At 35.6% G+C, this 21164-nt stretch overlaps 1 protein-coding gene across 5 annotated transcripts in view; it reads left to right on the forward strand.

The window, feature by feature from the left end:
- Tinc (transmembrane protein tincar) overlaps positions 1 to 21164 on the forward strand; it is a 116059-nt gene that overhangs the window by 52795 nt on the left and 42100 nt on the right. For 3 of the 5 annotated variants that reach the window (XM_072903965.1, XM_072903968.1, XM_072903969.1), the window contains exon 4: positions 4953 to 4998. The exons of 1 other annotated variant lie outside the window; for it this stretch is intronic. The gene's annotated coding sequence lies outside the window, so the exon portion shown is untranslated. Of the gene's footprint in view, positions 1 to 4952; positions 4999 to 11882; positions 12112 to 21164 lie in introns of those variants that run through there. One more of the 5 variants, XM_072903967.1, reaches the window with a different exon arrangement.

Here is a 21164-nt window from a genome sequence, read left to right on the forward strand (position 1 = left end):
ACGTCGGCGGCTCGTCGATATTGCCTCTCCCTGCCATTCCAAGTACATTTTTCCCGGATGTGTCTCGCTTTCTGGAGAGTCGGGTCTCGCTGTGCGCGTTTACTTGACAATTCCATTACCGGGAGCTCTCCCGTCGACGGCGGGCGGGGAGGACACGTGCTGCCGTTCGATTAATCGAAAATAGATCGTTGCAGTGAATGCGCCGACGATCGAAGCTATCGTCGACACACGGCGCTTCCAATTCGCGCTTTCCCGAACGAAAACTCAACACGAATCGCGGTCGAGTTTTCCTGCGGTAAACTCGTTTCCAGTCGACGAGTACGAATCGTTTCGAATGAAGCCACCAGAACTGACGTATATTTCGATTGAACTTGGACAGTTTCTCTATATACGATTGCTTTATACAAAAGCAACGTGTGTTTTATAGCGATATCTTTACATCAACCATGTATCTGTACAGTTGCAGTTAATTATCTCTTTTAAATATCGTTCTATTAATCATTTCAATCTATATTTTCAATTAATTTTGAATGTGTGATTGCAAAGAAAGAGAGAGAGAGAGAGAGAGAAAAATTTATCTAAATATATTTTTACAGAATTCTTCGAATTCGTTTTGTTTTATATTTCGATATTCGTATGTATAACAAGATTATTATCTTTATTTTGCAAAAAATTTAGGAATCACGAAACAAGCAACTTTTGTGTTGGTTTATTTCAGCACTAGTTACAGCGCTTGTTCGTCTGTTGTTTCAGTACATAAAGAGACTTTTCGTAATCGACGAAAACACACACAGCTGCTGCGGCACGTAAAGTAAAGTAGCGAAAAAGAGTTAGAAGCCGGTATGCTTACAACCATGAAAAAGCGTCACACATCGCATTTACACCTATAGTTTGGCGTCAGGAAGAAAAAGGACGCTCGCGCGCACACACGTGTATGTGTGTGTGCGAACGTGAAAAGCGGACGACGAAAGAGAGCGAGCTTCTTTTTTCCCAGAAAGCTTCAGACTCCCCGCAAACGTGACTCAGATGAAAAATCGTCTCGCCACCTCTTTTCGTTCTCGCGAATTACCTACGTCGGCGGGAAAGCGGTTTACGTAACGTCTCCGACGTTTTCTTCGAGAATACGTGGCACACTTACCAATACAACGCGTTACAGCTGCGCCGGTGATTTTAGACCTAGTAAATATCAAAACCTCTTGGAATTACACGGAAACTTATATCTCAGTAGTTATTCGCGAAAGAAGGAAAAAAAAAGCTTGACACATAGAATTTTTATCCGTTGAAGAGAAGAGAAAAGTCTCAATGCAATTTTGATAAACTTAATTTAACGTTAAATGTGAGACGAGTATTTATTTTTAATTATATAACCAGGGTGATTACTCTCTCTTTCTCAATTCAATGTTAAAGAAATGGTAGCAGGATAACTATCTATAAAATTGAAATGTAACTCGAAATCAACTGGTGCGAAGGATATATCACAGATCAGTCGATTAAATTCACGAATTCCATATTTGGGATTCGATAGAGTCCTTCGATGGTAATCTCACGCGTCGCCGGCGCGGTCGCGCGATTTCTCGAATTCGCAAATTGCGCGTCAGTATAATTCGGCGCGAATTTACGGTCGTCGCGTATCGAGCTATTCTGGGTATATGCGCGCGACCGTCCAAACACGAGGCGAAAATGGATGCACGAACGTATGAGAATTAACGATGTACGGCGTGTGTGCCCTCAGCGAAACGCAAATAGCAATGCGAAACGCAACGTCAGTCTAGCGAGATTCGCTCAACCTGTGGACGTGTCAAACCCGCTCGAGCGTTCCACGTGTGCTGTTCATTGACACGTGCGCGCGCCGCGTAACACAATCAACCGAATTGAAACTAGAGTGATGCACAAATTTAATAGGATATTGATATTTTTATTTGTGATATTCAATGTGTCCCGCACAATACAAAAGTGCCGATGCTGTGTGTGTTTGATACTTTTCTAAAAAATATCGATGATACTTGACATCAGTAGAAGTGTCATCTACGATAACAGCAGGAGCTATTTATTATTATATTTTAATAATACATTTTTTTTAACATAATAAATTAACGAAATACAATAATATAAATAATTAATAATTAGTATCTACTAATAATTATATAATTAAAAATATAATAATTAATAAAGTTATATTTCCATATCTATTAAATAATTACAATTAAAAATAAAGTAATAATAATAAGTAATAAAGTAATAATTAATATCCATTGTAAAAGTATATCAGAGGAGATAAAAAAATGAATTTCTAGATATACAAAATCTTTTTTTTTATTTTATACACATCTAAACAATTTACATAATCTCAATGTCGTAAAATTATACTTTATTTTATAAATTATAAATCGCGACACATTTGTATAAAAATAATTCCTTAATTATGCTGAAAACGATTTGTTGGTACATTGTTGTGAGATTAGAAAAAGTCTTTTTTTTTCTTTTATTTAAATAATTTTTTATATCGTGACAAATGTAATCGTGTATAAATTGCTACGATCAATCAACGTAATTATTCCCGCAATCATTTTGGCGCTTGAAGGAAAGTTCGTGTCATCCAACAAATATTCAATATGTAATAGTGAAATGGTAATTAATGGACAATCTCTGATGTTTCCTTCGAGATACCATCCGTCACGACGTTCCCGCGAGATTAATCTCACTGACATCAGCATGGTAATCATGCGTATTGTATCAAGGATAATGACAGGAAACAGGAATAGACGTACAAAAAAATTGGAAATATTCTCTGATTTTGTTACAATTGATTCAAGCGTTTCTATTATTATTATTATACATACTAAAACATATTTAGATTAATTAATAGATGTTAAATATTTATTTATAGACATATATTTATTAATATTTACGTATTTAAATATTAGATACAATGTAATATTACTAAAACTTTACGCATTAGAAATCTCTACTCGCGTTCCCATACAAAAATATGAATGTTCTCTCTTATTTGCATAGAATCGAGATTAATGATTTCTTTCTCGGAAAATAGACACTGCCGTAGGTTATTTCCTAAGGGATAAGGGAAGATATCGTCTCGACGTGTCGCAGGAAAATACAATGCCGTACTTTCTGTACGCATAGAAATATAATGTCACAATTAGATGCGCGTTAAAGTACGCTTCGAGAGGCACTCTAGTCGAGCGAGAGCTTGGTTGTCGTCTACTTTGTCATTACAGAATGAGAACTTTGGAAATTCGCCCACGTGGATAATTCGACGACACGACTGCATACCTTATTCCTACTCTCTCATTTCCATTCCTTTCCCTTCATTTCTCTTCTTCGCCTATTCTGGTAATGTTGATGAGAGGTCGCAGTTTCTAAAATTAATTCTCTCAATTAGCAAATTTGGTTAATTATATATAACAAAGAGTACATTAATTATAGGATTGTGTCTCGGATAAAGTTTACAGAAATCTGTGCATTGGCGGAAAAAATTAAAATATAAATGAGAAATTAAAATATAAATAATTCGATACAAATAAAGAATAGACGATTAAAATTAGAATTGTGGAATAAAAGTAAGATATATATTTTGAGAGACATTTTCTACAGAATTAATATAATTACTCACGATATTTGCTCGTTTAAGAGCCACGAATCTGGGAAAATAGATGCGCCGTTAATTGATCAGCGACGGTGTAGCTGGTCAGCCGCTAATAATCGCGATGCCGCATGAACTTCAACCTTGATAAGAAACGACTTCGCCCGATCGATGTGCCCGCCGCGGCGGTTAATTAATGTTCTCGGGTATTTGCGTCCTGAGACTGAGTCCGATCGATAAATTTAGGACGGCGCGGAAACTAGTTTGCGTGTAACACAGGATAATTGTCGATAAACTATACGTAGGGCGCACTGAAGATCTATTTAGGAGTTACAAAGCGTTCCCAAGCTAAGGCAAAGTTATATATTGCTTAGATTAAATTAATTAAAATTTACCCAATTAAATTTATATTTATAAAATTAATATTCGCTCGTGTGAATTTACGACAGAGATACCAAATATTGAAATTCTTTGCAAAATTGTTAATTTATCACGTAATCAAAAATATTTCGATAAAAAACGATGTATGTACAACACACATTTTTATATTAATATAATATTTAATATTTAAAAAAATAGCTAATATAATAATTCTCAAAAAATTAAACCAGGACATATGAAATAATTCTTGCAACTTTTTAATTGACATATTTATCTGATGAAATCTAGAACTGATATTATTATACGTTAATTGATGTTCATGTTTGATTGCAAAAAAAGTTACGGGTAAAGCCTTGAAATTTCGATTTATTCCTCAAGTAATTCTTGTTTTTTAATTCTTCTTGTCGTATCAATGCAAAGTAGATTGTGCAAGATATACTTAAGCTTTGTATTTGACTTTTTGGAAGATGAATAATTCCGACCTCTAAAGTTGTCTCGTTCAATTTTCCTGTCTTCATTTCACAGATGTTGCGTGCATGTATCGGCTCTGTTTGTGAGTTTGTGCAAGTTCCGCGCCTGTGGAGCAAGGTACTTTAAACTGATTGTGAGTGATGTGTCGGTGTATCATGCTTAACACGACGCAGCAATCAACTTGCCATAGCGTTTCAGGTTTTGATACAACTATAGCGTAGTGTGTGTTCTATGTATTTATGAATATTTATATATCTGACTTGAGAAACATTTCACTACGCTTCTTGTAATAAGACACACACGATAGTCTTTAAAGCAAAATGATATGTTTTTACGTATGTATATTTAATTCCTCTGCGATGTAATTTTGTACTGGAGGGCCATTTATAAAATTACTCTTTCCGGAGAACCGAATATTTTCCAGTCGTCCTCTTCAATTCCGTAAACTAGCTGAGCATGTTCTCTTCTAATCTAATAAAAACTTTGCTTTCCGTTTCAGATCCGTTTTGGTGTCCAACCCTAGTACGAAGACAGTTTACTACTCGGTAAGTTCATTATCCCGACAGTTAGATATATTATATAACACGGGTATATCTCCCACACGTTTCCTTTATATACGTATCGTCGAAGGATGTCGGGGCGCGGTCGTGTCCCTCGGTAATCATCCGTGTGTCGTTTCGATCGCGATGAAAATTGCAAGAGACAGACGCGTTACACAATCGTAATCCGAGAGCCTCAAGTACAAACGCCCAGTTTCGAATACCACATAGGCAAGGGTATTTCACCACCGGTTCCGCTTCGCGAATGGAGAGGCTCGGACGAGCCTCGTATTTCCGAGTTTAACTCGCGGCTCAGCCCGGCTATTTACCGACGCAATCGTTCGGTAACTCGAGTATTGTCGCTCGCAGGAAAATACGGGAGAGTTCTCGGGAATCTGACCCAGCGGAATAGTCGACTTGCGGGGACACGCTCGAATTGTGCGTACACCACTTTTGCTCTCCGTCTCCTCCGCCTTTCCCACCCCCGTTTGTCTCGATCCGTTGCCGAATCGATATCATCGCGATCGTGCTAAATTGCCTCCCTTATCTGGGGAAATTCCTCGACAAACTTTTAATCTACTCCCAGCCTGAGACCGATTTCCCGAGCTTCAATCGCTTTGCGCATCGCTTGCTTTTCTCTATCAGTCTTCCCTGTGATATACTAAATACATGCTTCCTCGATACCGCATCATCAACCGATATTCGCGCGAATGCTTTTTATTCCGCGCGCAAACTCAATTAATCTCAAGATGTTCCGTTCTTCTTATAGGTACTACGCGGAGAAAAATATCTTCCACGTTTACCGCTCGTTTTTCTATTTCTTGCTATTCCTTTTCGCTTCGTCATCTTTGTACGATATATTTCCAAGCTCGTTTCTTGATGAAAATTTCGATCATCTTTTTCAGCATAATTTACTTTTAAGCGTCAAATATAATATCTTGATAATTAAATTCAATTGACACTTTTGTAATTGTTTTCTTCCAAAGTTAGATGAGAATTTTACGACTGCTATTATCAGTAATTTTGCAGTGCGCAGTTTATAAATTATATTTTAATATCATCATGGGATAAATTGGCGTCATGGATGGACAGCTCAATAAAAAAAGTTACTACGGTGTTTCCAGCTATCGAATAAGTTAGCCCGTGTCCGTTGTTGTTGAAGTTATCGGGGTGGTTTCCTTCTTCGAGTCACACACCTAAAGCCTGCCGACGTATCCGAAATGGGCTCCGAGGTTTCTAATTTCGACCAAATCCGTTTTACTCTCCCTACTCGTCCATTTCTTTTCCCTCGTGGCAGTTATATACAGCGATTCTTCCCCGACCTGGGTCAGATAATTGCTTTCACTATCGAAACATTGTCGTTTCTTACGAAGATGAATAGTTGGTTTCTTTGTTTTCATAAAAGAAACTCATTAATACTACTTATGTTTTATTAGAAATTTAAATTACAGAATTGAAAGTGTCGAACAATTTTTATATCCAACGAAATATTATTGAATATTTCTTTTTCAAAAACTTGGTAATTATTTCTGTTAATTTCGTTAGTCAATGTTTTTAAAGTACATCTTTTCCAATAATTAATCCAATCATTTGCGTATTATTTTTTATCATATAAACTATAGCAAGGGATACACAGCAGGGAAAAACGACCGAACTTTGTCTATTAAGGGAAACTTGGGACTCGATGTAAGTACATAAGCACGTAAGCAGGAAACCTCTTCGTGCTTCCAACTATCTCCCAATTACATATTTCTTAATACATACGGTGTACGTGCTTAGATTACGCTTTTGCTTCTTACAATAATAATGCGATGAGGCTAGGAAAAGCAAATCGCACTTACAAAAAAGATACTTACGTTTAATACGCTACTTGCCACTTGTTGCCATTAATGATAGATTCGTGCAGTATATTTTTCCAGAAACACTCGTTATGTATTTATATTATATAATTATGGTTATTTTAATGGAGGTTTTAAAAATATTGTATTTTTTGCACATTTTGTAAAATGGAAATTGCAGCAAACCGATTATATATTTATTTTTGTTTTATCAATTTTAAGTGCAATATTAATTTCTTTAACTTTCACTTTTACGGACACATTTATTCAAGTCCGGAAAATAATATGATCTTTGCAAGCGGAATAATTTGCCATTTTCTAGCACGTGATAAAACATTGGCCCCTTTTTTGGCAAACATTATTTTCTTTCGAGTGTTCAAGAATCTGTAAAAATGGCGCGAGGGTCACATGGCATACTGTATTACCCAGGGTTCTTTTGCTTTTACTCTCTTGGGAATGTAAGACAAGCAGACCCCGAATGCTCGCGGGGTAGCAATATGGCAGCGGCAGTCGTGAAACATTTGCTCCCTTAATCTAACGTAAGACGGCGCCTGAGGCGGATTATTGAATTGTGAAGACTGCACCTTTTGGTAACAATACGTCTTATTTGCGAGATATCTTTTTAAAAATAAAAGAGAATTTCTTTTTTAAAGCGAGCAATTATTTTGCTAAATTGTTTTGCTCAGATATTTAATTAATATATAATAAAAGAGATTGAGAAAGTATCGCATATTTTACTAGTTAAAAATATATTGTGTATAATAAAAACTCGTATTGACAAATTTAAATAATACGAATTATCAGACTGAAGAGAAAGAGACAGAGAGAGATATTCTAACAGTAACATTGATAAATAACTATTAAAGAGAACTCAAAACAAATTTTCTGTAATGCTCTTAATCATAAATCAAGTGTAGCTACAGATTTATCATCTCAGGATAATATTGCACAAATATTTCTTTTATCTGTATCTTCTTCGCTAATGCATTATACATATACACACAACAATCTGTTTTTATCATATATTTATTCAAAAAATTTTTAAATGAGAAGATCTGTAGATATGGTGGTGCTGGTATTGTATTTATTTTTATTTAAACGTAATTCTTTATTTGTTTTAATTTACAAATTTGCAGTTTGTGCACGCATTGCAATCGGACTTATCGCGAATATTTAACATTTTTTAACCAGAGGAGAAGATAAAGTCTATGCTTTCGCCCGAATCATTTCTGTAGTCATATGACATCCAATATTATCGGATGTGCCGTGATGCGGAAAATATTGTCGACGCAGATGCGCCATTATGCGGGCGAGAAATAAGATGCGCGCGAGATCGGTTGATCTACAGACCCCTCGAAGATCGTACAGTTTCTGTGGAAAGAGACAGCTAGGTCTAGCAGGGAGCGTCTTATCCACCCCATAGGAAAAGGTCCCGTCTTTCCAGTCGGCGATCGCGACGAAGTAGAGAACTCCCCATTCACTCCACCTACCCGTCCTCACATCTTTTCTCTCACCATCGGAGAAATCGATTTTCTTCCGCCTAAGGGGAACGACACGGTCCTCACGAAATAGCTAGTCGCATTTATTCTAACGACTCCCAGCAGAGTCGGCGAATGCTATCGAACGAAGCGGTACAGTACGTAGTTTCTAGATTTTAGAACTAACACACACATACACAATATGTCATAGTGTGTTTGTGTACGTGTGTCACGTTATGTAAATCGTATATAAAATGACATGTGATAAAGTTTTTGATCTCTAAGTGAGCTCAAGAAGCTGTCTTTTATTAATAGCACAAATTTATGACAAATATCTGCTGTTATATTGAAAAATATATATATTTATAATTAATGTATAAAAATATATTTATTAATTTAATATATATATAAATACTCTAAATACATTAATATATAAAAATATATGTTTGACAATAATAATGCATTACGCGATTAAATTAAACTGAAAAAGATAAATTTTAACAGTGATTCTATATAATGGTAATATATTGTTGTTATTATTAATAAGATTTTATTGTTAATAATATGGTGTAAGATACATTGGCTACTTTGTTTTTACTAAAAAGTATATGTTTATCTTTGAGATAACTTTCATTTGTGATTGATAACATTTCTTGTTCGGTTGATGCACATTTTGTAGCATCTTACTATCAATTAAAAAGATAAACACTGACAGCGTCTTGCGCTCACGAACAAGAAGTTCGAGAGAGTACCGTTTACTCATTGAAATCGATTTTCTTAAGATTAGGGGAACGACTTGTCTTTTACGAGATAGTACCTAAAAACATTTATTTTTATGGTACCGAAGGCGAGTAGACGATGAAATAAACATACAATAATGATTCAATATTGGGGGAGAGCTCCGACGAGAGTTCTTGAGCTATTCGCTCGGAAGATTTGAAGAAGCAAAAAGGATAAATCTTTATTACGTAAACTGTACTTTGGACATCAAATATCAACGATTGAAATTTATTTTTTTCGTTATTAATGGGATGTTTGATTTTATAAACATCAAAGGAATGCACAATTCGAGGCTACAGAGATATAAAATTAATATAAATATTAGATTTATATTAAAAAAAATTAATATAAAAATATTATATTTTTGTTTAACTAATATTATATTGATGATTATTTTACGAATATATGATATTCTTATCAAAATTATCAATATTGATAAAACGGTGAATTTTTGAAAATTTAAAAAAATTTCGCAAAACTTTAAAACGAATTTTCGTTATCGTGGGTCGTCACCCTAGACATCCTTTTCTGTAGGTAGGATTTCTATCTCGTGCGTGTCACTCATCGAGAGGAATCGCAATTCAGACTCCCAGATCGATTTCCTCGAGATTAGAGTCTGCTAAAGCCGGTACCCAAGAGAGTTGCATTTACTTTCTTTTTACGAGAATTAAAGTATAACATAAATTCCAATAATATTTTTCAGCGTACGCGATATCGCCGTTTTCATCAAGATGGATATTTTCCAGAAATATTACTGCGCCAAAAATTATTTTTTTCGAGCCTCGTTATTACGAGAAGAAATATTTGCTCACAAACTTTAGCTCCTTTATATTCGCAAGGAGAATAGTTTTAAATGTTTGTTATATATATCCGTTTCGCAAGCGATCCTTGGTAAGGATAACGTAGCGATATGAATTGCATGATCTTTGTAATATTCTTTTCATTGCATGCTGTTGATACAGTAAGAGACGCATCTTTTATTTATGGAGAATTGTTTATCTTTGCTTATACTCTCGCGATTCGCGATAACTTTCTCTTTATTGCTTGAGTAAGACATGTTTATTATTCTGTACGTATATATCCCAACGGAAACATTTGTGCGCGACTTAAGGGGATCCCCTACCATTATGAAAATTAAAGGCAATCGTTAAATAATGAATAACGTTTAGTACGACTTGTGTATCCGTCTGTGCGAAAATACAACGGAACGCGAAATGCTAGGCTACATTTCTACGAGGGGTGAAGTGTCGTAACAGTCGATGACATTATTGCGTTCCATTTGGTCTTCTGAGTCGTAGGATACGGGAAATGGACACTTTCTCTATCAGACAGAAATGTATTCTTGTATGTGATACTACGCTCGATTTGTTATATACGGTGGCAGTAAGTTCTCGCTGGAACGAGATTGGTACAGCGTATTACGATACCTTTCCTATCTCTCTCTCTCTAGTATTTATTAACATGTTATTTATAAACACGATGTCGGAGTATCCAGATAAAAGCTTTCCATTTATATCGTGTTACGAGTTTTGACTTCTTGCGATAACAAAAATGCGATAGTATACAATTTCCTATGATGATTGATTGCACTTCAAATATAATATTCAACAATGTAGCTCTTGCAATAGCAAACAATATTTAATTATTTTCAATACGTTTAATCGTTTTAAGGTTACGATATTGTGATAAAACAAGTAACATTTTTTTCAAATCTATATCATCTCTTAATTGATGAGGGTAGACGAAAGCAATTACGATGCGCATTGACGATTCCCGCAGTCGGACATCGAATTATGCGGACGGACGGACGCTGTTTCGCGCGCAAACGTTAAAATTAAATACGCTCGCAATTAATCCCGCATTTATGAGGTCGTCGCGGGATATCGAAGGGGTCACGCGGTGTGCGGCGCTTTCCGCGTTGAGAGAGCACGGTGAGAGGGAGAGAGGGTGAAAATTGTGTACACGCACCTATATCCGTCGTTCTGGGGTGAGGGATGTTCTGTATCCATGGTGACACGCTGACTCATAGGACGGACCACTGACGCCGGAAGAAGATGGTTCGTGGGAGTCGGGTGGAAAATCCTTGGAAGGATTCCTTGCAGCTTGTGATCTATTATTCCGCACCAAGGGCGTGGGCGACTGTGATCCGTGCAATGACCTTGGCAATGTCCTATAACCTCGAGAAAAACTACATCACAACATATGAGGGGAGAGCCGTGCTCTCTTTGCCTCTGGAGCTCAGTCTTCCCTTTTATAACCCAGCATAAAGATATGTGGTCTTCCAAGTATAAGAAGATATATGATATTGCATGTGAGAATATGCGATTTATATTGTTAGTTTTTTTTTTTGCAAAATTATCGTTGATATTTGCTCTTTTAATTTATTTTTTTTTATCATTATTATTAAAAGGATAAGAATTTGTGGAAGAGACGACAGCGGAGCATCATGTTTAGAATATCATATTTCATGTTTTTCGCCAATCCTTTTGTGGAAACTCACATCATGAATCATAATATTTGCAGGAGCAAAAAAATCATGCATAATTCTTACAGCTTGTATATAGATAAATTGCATTGACTTTTCTCGTCAACAAAAACATTTTGATATAAAAGTTTGAAAAGCTCCAACTTTTTACATTAAATGTCAAGCATGTATCAGTAACTGTCAAAACTTAAAAACATTTAAATTACGAGTTTTATTCTTTACGATATGTCAAAGTTAAAACGTCTTTTAGATGCCAATAGCTAAAAAATATTAATTAAAAAATACACAGCTGGAAAGCAATTATTATTTACAAACGTATTATCGATAGATGTTCGCATTATGTTTGCCGTATATTTTTGGCAATAAGCTATATATATTTTTTTAATATATGTGTATTATGTGAAACGAATGCGGGCAAAAGAAGAAGGAGGATGATAGAAGGTGGCCTTAAAGTCAGAGATTCTTTCGGTAGCAACGTAACGAAGATAAAGTGCTGTGCCTTGAAGGGGATCTTGCCTGATCTCTACAGTCACGCAAGGTATGTACTAACGATTCGGAAAATACATCTTCGTTGCATCTTATGAAGAGTGATAATCTGCAGGGGATGGGGTCAATTTCGCCTGTCAATTAATTGTCACTCATCATTTCACTACTTTCCTTTTCTCTTGTAAATATTTTATTAGTTTCCATTTTTCTGTAACAAGACTGTGACAAGTAAAATGTAAAAACTAGTAAAATGTATTTATAAATGACGTCAAAGTAAAAAAATCATAAAAATTGATAATATTGCAATAATTGCATCAATTAGATAAGAAAATTGCATATTAAATTGAATATTAAATGCTTCGTGACTAAGGATATTTTCATTGTTTCAAAACTTTATTGTCAATATATGGTCTTCTAATTTATGTATTGCTTTCAACTAATAAAATAATAAATTAATAAATCGTTAAAAAATCATTATATTATCCGGTGAAGAATCTATTAGCTTGGGTTGAGAGAGATGCTTTTGTCAGTAAATAGAGCATAAATTCAATGAGGCTGATCATTTCAGAAGAGAAAATGGAGGTTTTAATCTACCTTTACTGAATGTTCTTTTGCAAAATCTGGGACACAGCAATGGGAAATTATTATCACAATACGGCGGATACAGGCCACGAGTACGACCATTGCAAAAACAAAAGAGGAAAATATGGACACAAATACGCCATCAAAAGGCTTGCATATTTCTGTTCTCGGCAGTTCTCTCGAGTTTTGCCATTTTGAAAGTTTTTGAAATATCGAAGCGTCGGATATTCTTTTGTTATTTCTCAACCAAAATAATGCCGAATAGCATGAAACGGAACGGAAATTTTACTTAAATAATAATCGCAAAAGCTTTCTACCTATTCACTTTCAAGAAGAAAGAATAAAATATAAAAACACACAAAGAGAAAGTTTGATATGCCAGAGTGAAGGCACCTGTCTCCAGTATCAAGAAAGATCTCTTTGATTATATTATTCATGCATCGAACTCATATAAGTATTATTTATAACAAGATTTGACTATAATGAGATTGAAGTTGATAAGTGCATTAATTAGAGAAATTATTTTCATATTGTATTATAAGATTCATATTTCACAAATCTTGAGAATGTAATATATAATAAAATAACTTTTGCTTCTATAAGAAATTTTAGCAACATTGTTTTGAAAATATAATTATACCTACTCTCTCGCACATGTTAAATTTTTTTCTACTGTTATATTATATTTGTTACTTCTTTCACTACTGATAAAGATATATTAATCGCTTAAAACATGTGTAGCATCGAGATTGTTCTTGATGACAAGAATAGGGACTCTTATCCACATTAAGAACGTGTACGTAATAAAAGCAAGGGAAGAAGATCTGCGAGATTACATGAAGCTACTAAGAAACGAAAGACGTACTGGCGGTGGATTTATATCATTTCTTCAGAATTCCAGGCTTTGATACAAGAGAGGATTTTATTATTATTTCATGAAAGCCGTCGGCGACGAAAGGAAAATCCATGTACTGTACAAAAAAGATGATGTGAAGGAGCTTTCGGATCATCCTATCATTAAGAAAGTTCATATAGAAGCATGCAATATAAAAAATGATCTGTTCATTCATACATTTTATATATATGTATAAATAAATCTTAAGAATATAATAAATGTTATAGATTATATGAAGCTATTGCATCGTATTTTAAAATATAAGAAAATAAACTTTATATAAATAATAACATAACAAGAGTATAACAAGATTGTTTGGACGATCTTAATATATTCAATTTACGGATAAAAATTCTATATTAAGTTTTTTATTTAAATTCGTATGTAAACTTTTACCAGATTGAATGCAAAGAGAGAAAGAGAGAGAGAGAGAGAGAGAGAGGGAGACTCAATTAACACTCGGATCTACGAATCCCTACACTTTAAGCCTTAAATCTCGAACTCCTCGTCAACGCGGAATTATTTCTATAGAGTGTGATGACTTCTGGGCATCTTCAGAAACGGAAAGGCAGTTCGAGTGCCGGCATTTAATCCGGGTGCGTTTGTCACGCGTGTCACGCACTTTACAGCCCCTCACGTTCCGGCAATTCCCTCTCGTAATGTTCAAGATCTTAGGAGGTTGGTCCCTTTCCTTGCTGTGCCACTGCTACTCTTCTTCCTTCTCCTCGTCATTCTGCTCCTCTGCCACCTTAGCTTATTCACGCGGGTGACAGAGCGTGGCGAAGAGACGAAGTACGTCACAAAAGAGGGATAAACGTTTAACCCTTCCTCGCGCACGCCAACTTCGACTCGAGACTTGAAATTTTGTGGAAAACGAGCCACGCATTTCGAAAGGACACGATTTCCCATTCACCACCCTCCGTTCTAAAGAGAGTGACGCAGATTTAGCAATGTTTGGGGCCAATTCTTTCACAAGGGTATGTCGTGATATGCCGAAAGTAATATGGCTCTCTTTTTCACTTTGCATTTCAAGTGCTTGGAAGAAAAAGAATGTCGTGCTAAAGAAAATTGAAATCTGAGATTCTAGTGTAATAGGATTTCAATTATTCGAAGCTCAAAAAAGGAAAATTAATAGAGCGCATTATTAATTCATTTATTTGAATGTATTATAAGTCGAAAAATTTAACTTGCAAAAAATTTCTCATTTTTAATATTTAAGTCTAATTATTATATAGTCGAGTACATAAGTCAATAAGGCAAAATAAAGAGTATAAAAATTTAATTTATATCAGAATAATTTAGGACGCGAAAGGCTACTTTATTCTTCGCTAAACTTTTTTTATCATGCTCGCGAGTAGCGCTATTTTGCACTTTGCTCATATTGAATGATTTATTTCGACATGACGTCGAAAGTGAAGCGAATTCGCTTTCAGCTACCAGCTACAAGTTTTCTTCTCTGTGCAACACTCGCGACTCGCGCGCGCGATCAATCATCATTTCGCGCTTTCCCTTCCATGTGCACTCCTTTCTCACTCTCTTGCCCCCCTCCTCCCTCGACATGTCGAAAACTACAATTACCCGCGTGCGTGGACTTGCATTCGAAGCGAGTCTCCGCGCGTCTGCGCGGGGCGGGCATCCGGAGGCGAACGTCGACGTCGCGGTAAAAGGTCAGAATGTCGTCGGAATCGCGCGAGCTTTCGTCGTGGAAAATAGATCGACATTTTACGTGCTTACCTATCTACGGAAGGAAGAAGGAACTCGCTCGCGCGTCTCTTCCGAGCTATCTATCCCGCGGAAATCGACTCGACCAGGGGGAGACCTCCTTCTCCCCCGCTCTCGGGGGATGAGTGGGAGAACAAGCCGATCCGCAATGAATCATCAATTTAATCCCTAACGGATAATCCAGCGATGACGAGAGACCGCGTCGCAATTTTATAATCAATTAAGAAAGGCGCCGCCAAGAGCGACGGTGGTCGCAGGAACGAGGAGAGGAGAATCGATAGGAGAGATGGAAGTGAACGAAGAAGAACCCTTGCTAATGAGTCCATCAGTGGGCGCGTGAGATGGGTTTAAAGCGCGCATCTAAAGTTAGCGTCTATACCTCGACGTTTTATGCGTGGAATATAGAAATTGCCAGCTTATGTAGTAAACTTGAAGGATTAATGAAAAGCGAAAAAAAGGTAATTTGTTTGTTCACTTAGGGTTGTCTTCTAGTAATTTAGATCTTATACATATATGCACAAATTTCTTTGATCAAACGTAAACAACTAATGTCAATCTTATTATGGATTCACGCTTTGAGTTGGAATATCGTTTCAAAGACGACGATATTGATATCGTGAAATTACTTCAGAGATGCTACAGCATATGTCGAACAATGGCCGATAAAAATGACATTGACGAAAAAAATTTCAAATTTTATCATCTTTATATCTTCCACTTTTTTCTTTATAGTCTGCTTTAATATGACGCAATTTTTTTCTACCGCATGATATATACAAGTCTATCCTGTGAACCATCATCGTGTTCATAAATTAGATGCTTCTTCAGGTACTTTGCATAGTCAGCTTTCATGTTCCTTTTAACATTTTTATTTGCTCGTATGCAATCATCTTTACTATACTCTCTGTGGTTTAATAATACAGCTCTTCACGTATACTTGAATTTTTTAAGAGAAATTTTTTGCAAGGTAAATATGTGATATACTATATAATAAAGTTTAAATTACATTTTCAAACAACTCAGATGCAAGCTATTTGGAAAAAATCAAATTAATTATTTTACTATCTTACAAATGCACATCTATTCCAGAAACAGTCTGTATTATGTAACATATAGCTTACTTTGCTTTTCAGACTTTTATTACGATTTCTTCTTTGTCTATTTCCGTTATGCAACTATTACCCTGAAAGCATACAAAGCACTTATTGTTAACGCTTATCAGTATCGTCAAGCGATCTCTTAAAGTCGCGAGCTTTGTAAATATGTTACTAAGATTGCTTATCATGCAAATTATATCAGATTAATTTCGAAAACAAATTGTATGCCAACCTTATATAATGGCAAAAATTTTTTGAGAACACAACTGCAATTGCTATTCGCAATAAATAGCAATGAGATTGTAATCGGATATAAAGCGGAAAAATTTTTGTACATTGATTGCATATTAATGAAACATATCCTAGTTCACGTAATCATGCATTCTTTTTTCTCTTGAAGATTTTTATATAACTTATTAAAATGTCAATCAATTTGATATAATAATCAAGCACTGTAAGAAACATTATAACATATTTACGCCGAAATAAAAGTGAATTTAAATGCTATTCCCAAGTCATTTACATAAATATATGCGCACAAACAAATCGATATAACTAATAAATTAATATGCGCATAAATTTCTCGAAACATATTAATATTGTAAGATTAATACAAATAATTCAAATACATAATGCAATGTATATTTTTGTTCATTGTGTTCATATTATTCTTAATATAATATGAAAACACATTCCAAAAGACTAAGTGAAATTAATCATTATCAGAGAGAGTAATATTTCAATAAATTCATAATATCAAAGTATTAGTAAATATTTTATCAACAGGAGAAACTCGCGATACACACGTTGCCAATGAAGGTATAAAATAGAAATATAATCGTAATGTTATCCAAGTATCCTATCAACACGAGAATGGTGCTTTGACCGGTACTCAACGTCAGGATTGTAAATCGTAGGAAATACGCTACAGTTGTTCGATAACAATATCGACTAGCTAATAATATCCAGACAGTTGGTCTTGCCTCGCAGCGATATTCTATAACTTATCGCCCGACGTGTGTAGCTGTCTATAATTTTAGAACACGATAGCGAACGTCACATTATATGGCGACACTTGCTTACACTGATTTATAACACAATTAACTACGACATGAAAGACGCAAAGATTTATTATTAGTCGAAACGAGTAGACATAAAAATAACATGATACAAATATTAATCAGACGAAATATTAATTTTAAATAGCAAATTGATATTATTTTAGTGTATCGCGGCTCTGATTTAAATATCTATATTCAGTTATTCCCGATTAATGGCAAAAATATTTGAATATCCTTAAAATACGAATTGAAATGTTATTTCGAAGCATATCCTGTTTTATTAATACAGACGCTTATCAATTTGTACAGCAGATTCATTTATCCAGCATTAGAACGACTCATCGCATGTTTCTACGGGTGATTCACGCCGGGACGCATTGTGTCCGAAATCACGTGACTAAAGCTATCTCTGCCCGCGGAAGTTACAACTCAATAGACGACCCTCGCAAAACGAATATCAGAGAATTAGGAGCACTCGTAATCGTGTTACTTGTTGTAGATCGCGGACCGTCTGTTGTCGAGGGTATGTGTGCGCGTGATTCGCGTGACCAGTCTCGTGTTTCGGAATGCATCGATCTTAATCTACGTCCATTACGTATTTGTAAGCGTGTCTCCAGTTTCCCATCTCATAACGAACATGGCGAGGTGACAAACTTCATCGCGACGTCGAATCGCATCTACATTTGCGCCCACCCGCGGGAGGACGTTCTCCCTTAGTCGGCGACCTGGTGCGCGTCGAGGGAGGACCGGCTACGCGATCGTTCATCTTATCGCTTTAATGCGACTCGACCGATACGGGTGAACTTACGCGAGTTTCGATTTGTCGCCTTTGTCATCGGGCAAATGCGATTTCGTTGTCGCTACGCACGAGCGTACGGGTAACTCCCATTGAATGTCAAGCACAGGGTTTCGCCCCTTCGCGAGATTACTTGAGCCTTCCTCGTCAATTCCCCTCTTCCTTTCCTTCCCCCTTCGTCACTCTGGAACGTTTCTATCTGCGAGTATATATCGATGTCGGGTATGATTCATGATCGTCGACGAGGTAGGATACTTGCGAGAACTCGGCTTTACTTGGCGAGACGTAAGTTCCTTTGCGATTCTTCACTTGAACACTTCGTATCTTCCTCGCTTCTCTTTGTAAGTTTTATTTATAACACGATAAAGATGAAAACGCAAAGCGCGAAGTGGAAGGTTGTGAAGAGAAGTTGGAGGCTCACGAAGTGAGGTATTCATTTCGCATTCAGCATTTGCAGAAAGAAGAAACTTCCTCTCGCGAAACGCTGCTCGATCAATATGTAGCGCGATTGGGAGAGGCATCCTTTAATTAGTGTGCACAAGATGTGAAACGTTTGATCTTGTTAGTAAATTAAATTATATCGAAATGTAATCCCGGTGCGCTATATACATAAGTTTTTTTACGAGAAGTAGTACCTTATGTAAGTTTCCGCTTCATATATATGGAAATTGGAACACTGCATTGCGACACATAGCGTACACTCGGGAACAAAATATACCGCGAGAAAGATTTTTTTTAATTACTTTTCTCTTTTATATTTTACCTCTGCCAAATTGCGAGCGCGCGTAGTGCATGAAACTCGACTTGATTTTCGAGGTCGTTTGGATTTCTTCTCTTAATTCAGAATGGACTTTTTTTCCCGGCGAAGGTTTTATTTTAGACGGGCATTTTTAAAAGCGATTTCCCGACGAAAAATGTTCGCCGTCCGAAAGTCGCCGAGCGTTGGAATGAACTTGACCTGGCTCATCCTGTGGAGGCTCGTTTCCCCTCGCTCTTTGTAGCCAAGAAAAAGAGACGGGAAAAATTGAGAGCCCGGGGAACGGACAGCCTCGAGAGTGTGCCTGAAAACACTGCCGACACTTTTGCACGACTATGTCGACGAGTTGCATACGTTTCTTTTTTTTCCTCTCCCTCTCTTTCCTAGTCGTCCGCTCACTTTGCTCTGATTTTCATTTTCATTCACAGCGAAAAAAACCGTGCTACTTTCTCTCTTTCCCTAATTTTCTCGAAATTATAATTGTGCTCGTTAACATCCGCTTAACTTGAATAATTAACGTTTACATTTATTAGAGGAACTTAACTCGTGTAAAATACAAATGTTGGAATAATGTAAATGTTTTGCGTTCTTCCTTTGTGTTAAATTATGTAATACAACACACATACTATTTGTTTTTTTTTTTTTTTTTAGAATTATTTTCTTTATATTTGCAACATTTTAGATATAACGGTAATTGACACTAGTAAATTGAACGGTGAATTTGATCTGATATCTAAATTTGTTTGACGTGTTTTGTTGAAGGTTAGTCTAGGCGTTGAATCTGGATTTGAAAGACCAATACCACAGGTCAGACCCTTCTCTAACCACTAAGTATAAGCTCAAATATATCCTTTTGTAGAAAGACATGGTCTTGCTTGTTATACCGTCACGCCGCTTTAAACAAACTAAGTTACACGTCTACGGTCATGTAGATCCTCTTATGTAACACCGCTATTAAAATTCATGAACCATTATCACGAGATGAAACATAAATATAACTGCTTGTACGATGAAGTAAAAATTTGCTAATAACAAGTAAGATTAAACAGGGACCGATTTATAAAGATATCAATATCGCGAATATTAAACGAAGAAGCAACAAAATTTTTGTTGATTGAAAATTTTGTTAAACTCGTACTCTTGTTCTATATACGATTTTTTAATTAATAGATAATTAGTATAAATTTATCGAAGAAACTTTATCGTGAAATTTTTAATATTAATAATTATCCTCAATCTAGTATGTGTCCAAAACGAGAGTTTGAATTTTCTTGCATTACGAGAACGCATGGTAAATGCAAATCGCGCGTTTGCAATACGAATCGACGAACCTTGATCTTTCGACCCTTCACGCGTTGCTCTTTCATGAGGCAAATGGAGAGTCAAATGGCTACGGTGGTTACTGTTGGCCGTACGAAAACCACGAGGTCAAATATCTATTAACCTCTTTCGTGTGCTATGAGCGAAATATCCGTACGCGGTTTTCCTATCAAATGAGTAATGTATATAGTTACATTAGCGTTAATTATTCTCGTCGAAAAAATAATGACAATTATATAATTTAACATTTATCAATAACTTTGAAATCATCGATGTAACTATATAAGAGGAAATAATTTATACAAAATTTCCACAAAATATTTTGCTACTATACATATTATACTATGTATATATTATATATATACATATATATATTTTTTTATTTATTTATTACATACACTGTAAATGTAAATTAATTTGTTTTATTTTCTAGATTGAATATGCAATGATAAATATCCTTTGATGACACAATCATCTAACATAACGATATAATTTTATCACATATGAAGCTGTTAATAAAGTTTTAATTGAATTATTGGAAAATTTATCGTTCTACATAGTCCCTAAGGTTTTCGAAAAATATTGATAAGCTTATATAATGCACAAACAACTAACTTAATATAATTAACATAAAATGTTGTACCAACACCACTTAAATCATTTCCCTTATTTACTGAAATTATAATTATGTATACAGCTCACACACGTGGGATTACCGAGCAGCTGAGAATATTTCGTCATAAATTTCCAGAATTTGTCATAGTAAATTTTGCAAGATATCTGTCCCACTATTACCGTGTAACTTATGAAACTCAGGATTAGGGTAGCAACTTAATGTAATTGATTGCTCAAACTTCCACGTCTATGACTTTAAC

This window comes from Anoplolepis gracilipes, chromosome 12 (assembly GCF_047496725.1).
Source record: "Anoplolepis gracilipes chromosome 12, ASM4749672v1, whole genome shotgun sequence".
NCBI lineage: Eukaryota > Metazoa > Arthropoda > Insecta > Hymenoptera > Formicidae > Anoplolepis > Anoplolepis gracilipes.